At 41.2% G+C, this 8,189-nt stretch overlaps 1 protein-coding gene across 1 annotated transcript in view; it reads left to right on the top strand.

Annotated features, from left to right (window-relative positions):
• Nucleotides 1-3,735: 3,735 nt before the first annotated feature.
• The window catches only part of LOC115159600 (tight junction protein ZO-2-like), a 40,223-nt gene continuing 35,769 nt past the window's right edge, over nucleotides 3,736-8,189 (top strand). Inside the window, exon 1 of the mRNA XM_029709474.1 lies at nucleotides 3,736-3,891. The gene's annotated coding sequence lies outside the window, so the exon portion shown is untranslated. The remainder of the gene's footprint in view (nucleotides 3,892-8,189) is intronic.

The raw sequence follows: 8,189 nt of genomic DNA, 5'->3' as shown, positions 1-8,189 counted from the left end.
CTGTGGATGTATTTCAAGGCCTACCTTCAAACTCAGTGCCTCTTTGCTTGACATCATAGGAAAATCTAAAGAAATCAGCCAAGACCTCAACAATTGTAGACCTCCACAAGTCTGGTTCATCCTTGGGAGCAATTTCCAAATGCCTGAAGGTACCACGTTCATCTGTACAAACAATAGTATGCAAGTATAAACGCCATGGGACCACGCAGCCATCATACCGCTCAGGAAGGAGACGCGTTCTGTGTCCTAGAGATGAACGTACATTGGTGCGAAAAGTGCAAATCAATCCCAGAAGAACAGCAAAGGACCTTGTGAAGATGCTGGAGGAAACGGGTACAAAAGTATCTTTATCCACAGTAAAACGAGTCCTATATTGACATAACCTGACTCAGCAAGGAAGAAGCCACTGCTCCAAAACCGCCATAAAAAAGCCAGACTACGGTTTGCAACTGCACATGGGGACAAAGATCATACTTTTTGGAGAAATGTCCTCTGGTCTGATGAAACAAAAATAGATCTGTTTGGCCATAATGACCATTGTTATGTTTGGAGGAAAAAGGGGGAGGCTTGCATGCTGAAGAACACCATCCCAACCGGGAAGCACGGGGGTAGCAGCATCATGTTGTGGGGGTGCTTTGCTGCAGGAGGGACTGGTGCGCTTCACAAAATAGATGGCATCATGAGGCAGGAAAATGTTGTGGATATATTGAAGCAACATCTCAAGACATCAGTCAGGAAGTTAAAGCTTGGTCGCAAATGGGTCTTCCAAATGGACAATGACCCCAAGCATACTTCCAAAGTTGTGGCAAAATGGCTTAAGGACAACAAAGTCAAGGTATTGGAGTCAAAGTGCTGACCTCAATCCTATAGAAATTTGTGGGCAGAAATTAAAAGGCGTGTGCGAGCAAGGAGGCCTACAAACCTGACTCAGTTACACCAGCTCTGTCAGGAGGAATGGGCCAAAATTCACCCAACTTATTGTGGGAAGCTTGTGGAAGGCTACCCAAAACGTTTGACCCAAGTTAAACAAATTAAAGGCAATGCTACCAAATACTAATTGAGTGCATGTAAACTTCTGACCCACTGGGAATGTGATGAAAGAAATAAAAGCAGAAAAATCATTATCTGTACTATTATTCTGACATTTCACATTCTTAAAATAAAGTGGTGATCCTAACTGACCTAAGACATGGAATTACTAGGCATTACTGACATTACTAGGATTAAATGTCAGAAATTGTGAAAAACTGAGTTTAAATGTATTTGGCTAAGGTATGTAAACTTCCAACTTCAACTGTATGTGTTGTGATAATTGCGTTGTTTGCTCTATAATGTTAGTTCATATGCCTTGCCACTGTGAGATGACCATATATATATATATATATATATATATATATGGTCATTATGCCTGAGACAATAAGATGGTGTCAGAATAAATTCAACCACACCTTTGTTTCATCACAAAACTGCAGAGCAACATTGTCCGGTGGAGTCTACAAAGCATATTGTAATTAAGAAACAGTTACATGATCTACAGCATGGTCAATCAAGTTAATATTTACAACATTTTTGGACTACAAAACAACTTGATTTAGAACACCGGAGAGTTAACGCAAGTCACAATAAAAAGAAGCTGCCTCCACTATTCCAGCACCATTTCAACATCGTCAAATCACCTATGCTTACTCTAATACAGTAACAACTAAAATATTCCACAAACAATTTAGTCCAATCAACGTAAGCTAAATATCGTGTGGCTGTCCATGGGACTGATTTATGTGCGTGTAAGTAGAAAAAACATGTTGACTCACCCTACTAGGCGAGAAACACCAATGCCATCCTCCTCTCTGTCATGTTGCCTAAACGGTCTATGACTCTGTCATACAGTACACGCTTTTAGTTTTTGTTGTCCTAGGCTACCTGGCTAAAATGCTTGATCGCTAGCCTAACTTCCTTTCACGGGCAACGATTAGCCAGCTAGTTAACATTAGCCTACTACATCTGGCTACATTTTGAACTGTCATCCTCTCAGGCCAGAGGCACAATGTATGAATATATGGTTGGATCAGAATCACCATTATAATCTTTGGCCAGTATGGAGAATTAAGTAAAATCACAAGTCCAAATCCCCATCTCCACCCATGGCTAATTTAGGAAAGGGCTCATTTTAGCTAGGTAGCTAGCCACTGGAGGACCACAACACAACTAGATACAACAATTCAAATGTTTTTCTGTCAATGAAGTTTGGTTTGATGTGAAGCCAAATCCAAACTTTTTTGACACTTTTCACAGTTGATCACTCAGTTGATCACTCAGTTTAGCTCAACACTGATTGGCTATTATTGTATAATTATTTTTTTATCAAGGGAGGCCAAATGCTTGCTGGCTTCCCTTACATTCAATGCTACGGGCGGCAACAATAATTATATTTTTGTCCAGACAGCATCAAAAAGATGGGCTACACATACTGGAGACAGAGGGGTGCTGTTTTGTTCGCTTGGATGCTTTCTCCGGTGAGATACATTCAGCCTCTTGCTAATTGAAGGAAAATTATGAAACACAGAGAGACGAAAGATAAATTTGATCTTTTTTTCCTGGCAAATTGTTTGAGGAATCCTGGCTTCTCTTAGCATCCTTGAATACACACCATTGTAGGACAGTATATTGAGATGTGTGATTTACAAAAGTCAGAATGACATCCTTAACAAAATGACAATTTAACAGGTAAAGAGGTATGTTTAGATAACATATGCAGAGAAATATACACATTTTTTGTACATAGAATGGCACAATGATTATGGCTCTAGATTGCAGGAAAAAGCTGTTTCATCCTTACATACTTTGTGCCCCCTCTAAAATAATGGGTGCATTACAACCCTGCATGCATGATTTTCATATGCATTAAAGCAAAAGCTGACATCTTGGCAACATAACGTGCTGTATGCATTGTTTCAACTTACCTGTGCATTACTTGATTCTCGACAACCCAAGTCAATGACTCGAGTAACAAAATAATAGTACAAGTCCTAACACATCCAGCTCAGGATGTGATTCAATTGAAGCCCTTATAACAATTGTCATGCTCATTTAGCACACTGAACTGTGTGCTATTTAAGCCATACATAGGCCTTCTGTCTGATAGACATTGGATATGCCACAGGGTCCTCCTCTTACATGGCAAGTCAAACCAACTAGGCAGGTATTCAAATTGTAGCCTACTGATAAAAGGTAGGGGTTGGAGTGTGCTCATGGTTAAGTAAAATTGGTTGTGGAGGATGTTTCCTTTTATGTTCCACTTCCCAGACATGATTCATACAGTTTTAGTGTGGATTACTTTGAATTCAAAGGAGTGAGTAGCAGAGATGAGCGAATAGGCTTTCCCCCACCTCACAAATATTTATGAGCTGACATTCAGTTTCTGTACAATTCACTGGAGAGTGGACATCAAACGGAAAGTGGGCCATAAGTAAACATTTGTGGTGTGACTCGTTCCCTTGGTCGAAACTAGGGTGTAATCATTACTCAAAACACAAAAACAAGCGTTTATATTGGTCATGTTCAGCAAACAGGGCGAGACCTACCTGAATCTGTCAAATAGAAACGCTAGTTTTCGTTGCAAAACAGAACGTTTTGCAACTGTTTGGTGTAAGGATTACACCCCTGAACTCACCCACCTACGCTCACGTGGAAGCTTACGGTAGCGTGTGCGACTCACCTTCAGTTTCAACGCCACGCCCATACCTGCAGAAACCAGGAAATATAAAGCTTTGATGGAAGACGAACTGCTTATTTTGTTACTTCAAAACTCACATTCTGTTGGTGGACTATCATATTCGGTATTTAATTGTGCATTTCCATAGCAAACTATCAAATATCCAGAACTTCCATTAGGTAAGTCAAACTTGTGTCGAACTTCGAAACTGACATGTCCTTTTGTAACCTAGCCTACTGTCTGCTTGCTTCTTTTGCCTAATTTGGGCATTGACCATTCTTTGCAGTAGCCTCTGTTGCGCTTATTCAGTAGCCTTCTCATGCGCTTAATTCATAAGAAAAACAAAGCTTCTGAAAATAGAGTACAGTTATAACTGACCAGGCTTGGGCGGCTTCAGAGTTTGTCCATTGTTGCCCACAGCGAAGTGCTATGTTGTCACGATTTGGCCTACATTCTGAGACCTCAATGTTGTTGACCCCTCCCTCCCTAATAGTTGATGTATTTATCCATTCTGGCTTTTCTGTTTGGGCAACCAAAACCTATTTCATCTTTAAATCATGTATAACTTATGACCTTTTGGGGTTCACAACAAAGTTGTGAAACCTTTTTGTTGTTGTTGACATAATCAAATAACTCAAGCATAGATTGGTAACTAAAAAAAAAAAAACATTGAGGACATGAGTGACTTTGGTAATAAAAATAATGGCACTGCTATAGGTGGCGCTGTTTATAGGCAGTCTTGCTTAAACCCTCAACTTGAAACTTCATATGTCGGTGTCTTTCCTCATGCGGAACAAATTTGCCAAATAATTTCCCCATAAGGTCCGTCAACGTTTCCATCTTGGGAAACGTTTGAAAAAACCTCTCATTAACCATTAGCCTAAATAACAACAAATTTGGTATTGATAAGTCAAAAATCTGATTTCAGACATTACCGTGATGAACCATGTTAACTTTAGCATTGATATCTTTAAAAAAAAGTAAACTATCAACAATTCACTTTTTTGACAATGTTATTTATTTATATTTTCTGGTGGAGTGAAAGTCAGATTCACTCCAGATTTGGTTTTTGGGCTCATCACAATAGTCCCTAAAGAGTTTACGAAAATAAAGTTGATGCATTCAAAGATGGCAATGCTGTGAAGCGATGCTCCCCATCCAACCTGACAGCTTGAGAGGATCTGCGTTGAAGAAATGGGAGAAACTCCCCCAAATATAGGTGTGCCAAGCTTGTAGTGTCATACCCAAGAAGACTCTAGGCTGTAATTGCTGCCAAAGGTCCTTCAATAAAGTACTGAGTTAAGGATCTGAATAGTTATGTGAATGTGATATTTCAGTTTTTTATTTTGAATACATTTTCAAACATTTCTAAAAACCTGTTTATGAGGTATTATGTGTAGATTTATGAAGGGGGACATGTCTTTCTAATCGACCTGGCCCTGGTATCCTGGAAGGATATTGACCTCATCCCGTCAGTAGAGGATGCCTGGTTATTTTTTAAAAATGCCTTCCTCTCCATCTTAAATAAGCATGCCCCTTTCAAGAAATTTAGAACCAGGAACAGATATAGCCCTTGGTTCTCCCCAGACCTGACTGCCCTTAACCAACACGAAAATATCCTGTGGCGTTCTGCATTAGCATCGAACTGCCCCCGCGATATGCAACTTTTTAGGGAAGTTAGAAACCAATACACACAGGCAGTTAGAAACGCCAAGGCTAGCTTTTTCAAACAGAAATTTGCTTCGTGCAACTCCAACTCTAAAAAGTTCTGGGACATTGTAAAGTCCATGGAGAATAAGAACACCTCCTCCCAACTGCCCACTGCACTGAGGATAGGAAACTCTGTCACCACCGATAAGCCCACTATAATTGAGAATTTCAATAAGCATTTTTCTACGGCTGGCCATGCTTTCCACCTAACTACCCCTACTGCATTCAACAGCACTGCACCCCCCACAGCTACTCGCCCAAGCCTCCCCCATTTCTCCTTCTCCCAAATCCATTCAGCTGATGTTCTGAAAGAGCTGCAAAATCTGGACCCCTACAAATCAGCTGGGCTTGACAATCTGGACCCTTTCTTTCTAAAATTATCTGCCGAAATTATTGCAACCCCTATTACTAGCCTGTTCAACTTCTCTTTCGTGTCGTCTGAGATTCCCATAGATTGGAAAGCAGCTGCTGTCATCCCCCTCTTCAAAGGAGGTGACACTCTTGACCCAAATTGCTACAGACCTATATCCATCCTACCCTGCCTTTCTAAGGTCTTCGAAAGCCAAGTCAACAAACAGATTACCGACTATTTCGAATCCCACCGCACCCTCTCCGCTATGCAATCTGGTTTCAGAGCTGGTCATGGGTGCACCTCAGCCACGCTCAAGGTCCTAAACGACATCGTAACCGCCATCGATAAGAAACAATACTGTGCTGCCGTATTCATTGACCTGGCCAAAGCTTTTGACTCTATTAATCACCACATCCTCATCGGCAGACTCAGTAGCCTTGGTTTCTCAAACGATTGCGTCGCCTGGTTCACCAACTACTTCACTGACAGAGTTCAGTGTGTCAAATCGGAGGGCCTACTGTCTGGACCTCTGGCAGTCTCTATGGGGGTACCACAGGGTTCAATTCTTGGGCCAACTCTTTTCTCTGTATACATAAATGATGTCGCTCTTGCTGCTGGTGAGTCTCTGATCCACCTCTACGCAGACGACACCATTCTGTATACTTCTGGCCCTTCTTTGGACACTGTGTTAACAACCCTCCAGACGAGCTTCAATGCCATTCAACTCTCCTTCCGTGGTCTCCAACTGCTCCTAAACACAAGTAAAACTAAATGCATGCTCTTCAACCGATCGCTGCCTCCACCTGCCCGCCCGTCCAGCATAACTTCTCTGGACGGTTCTAACTTAGAATTTGTGGACAACTACAAATACCTAGGTGTCTGGTTAGACTGTAAACTCTCCTTCCAGACTCACATCAATCATCTCCAATCCAAAGTGAAATCTAGAATTGGCTTCCTATTTCGCAACAAAGCATCCTTCACTCATGCTGCCAAACATACCCTCGTAAAACTGACCATCCTACCAATCCTCGACTTCGGCGATGTCATTTACAAAATAGCCTCCAATACCCTACTCAACAAGCTGGATGCAGTCTATCACAGTGCCATCCGTTTTGTCACCAAAGCCCATATACTACCCACCACTGCGACCTGTACGCTCTCGTTGGCTGGCCTTCGCTTCATAATCGTCGCCAAACACATTGGCTCCAGGTCATCTACAAGACCCTGCTAGGTAAAGTCCCCACTTATCTCCGCTCACTGGTCACCATAGCAGCACCCACCTGTAGCACGCGCTCCAGCAGGTATATCTCTCTGGTCACCCCTAAAGCCAACTCCTCCTTTGGTCGTCTCTCCGTCCAGTTCTCTGCTGCCAATGACTGGAACGAACTACAAAAATCTCTGAAACTGGAAACACTTATCTCCCTCACTAGCTTTAAGCACCAGCTGTCAGAGCAGCTCACAGATCACTGCACCTGTACATAGCCCATCTATAATTTAGCCCAAACTACTACCTCTTCCCCTACTGTATTTATTTATTTTATTTATTTTGCTCCTTTGCACCATATTATTTATATTTGAACTTTGAACTTTCTTCAAACTACAAATCTACCATTCCAGTGTTTTTCTTGCTATACTTTATTTACTTTGCCACCATGGCATTTTTTTTTGCCTTTACCTCCCTTATCTCACATCATTTGCTCACATTGTGTATATAGTCTTATTTTTTTCTACTGCATCATTGATTGTATGTTGTTTTACTCCATGTGTAACTCTGTGTAGTTGTATGTTGTCGAACTGCTTTGCTTTATCTTGGCCAGGTCGCAATTGTAAATGAGAACTTGTTCTCAACTTGCCTACCTGGTTAAATAAAGGTGAAAAAAAATAAAAAATGTCAAAGGAAAAATGATGACCCCCCCTTAGAATCCCTAACTTAAATTGCAAGTCCTGAAAAGTGTGAGGAACTAGGTCTTATACTGTGAGATAATTGTCTAGACACATTTTTGCATTTGATGCGGTTTTATTTGAGTATCAGAATGTGCTGGTGGAGTTCTGGTAAGGATGCTTTAGTGAAAAAAGTGTTGGATCACATCCAACTACGTGAATAATTTTAATTGGCTGAGATAGAATTTGTTACTGGATAGAATTTATCTGCTCAGCTGGCTGTCCTCAGCATTGTTGCTAATTAGGCCAGGTTGGCCTATGTGAAAGCATTTTAGACCATGGTCTAAGCAAAAGTTATAAGCACAAGTATAGGCCCATGATTTCATTCTGGTACCATCATTCTGTTACCGGGTGTTGATCCACTTCACTTACTGTAGTTCAATAACGAAAATACAATTTTTTCAAACTCAGTGTCATTTATAGCTGACGCCCCATTCTTTCTGCAGACATCTTTCAATCTTAATTCGGGGGTAA

The sequence above is a fragment of the Salmo trutta genome, chromosome 23 (assembly GCF_901001165.1).
Source record: "Salmo trutta chromosome 23, fSalTru1.1, whole genome shotgun sequence".
Taxonomy (NCBI): Eukaryota; Metazoa; Chordata; class Actinopteri; order Salmoniformes; family Salmonidae; genus Salmo; species Salmo trutta.
The sequence above is the reverse complement of the archived record's forward strand: the minus strand, read 5'-3'. Positions and strand labels throughout refer to the sequence as shown.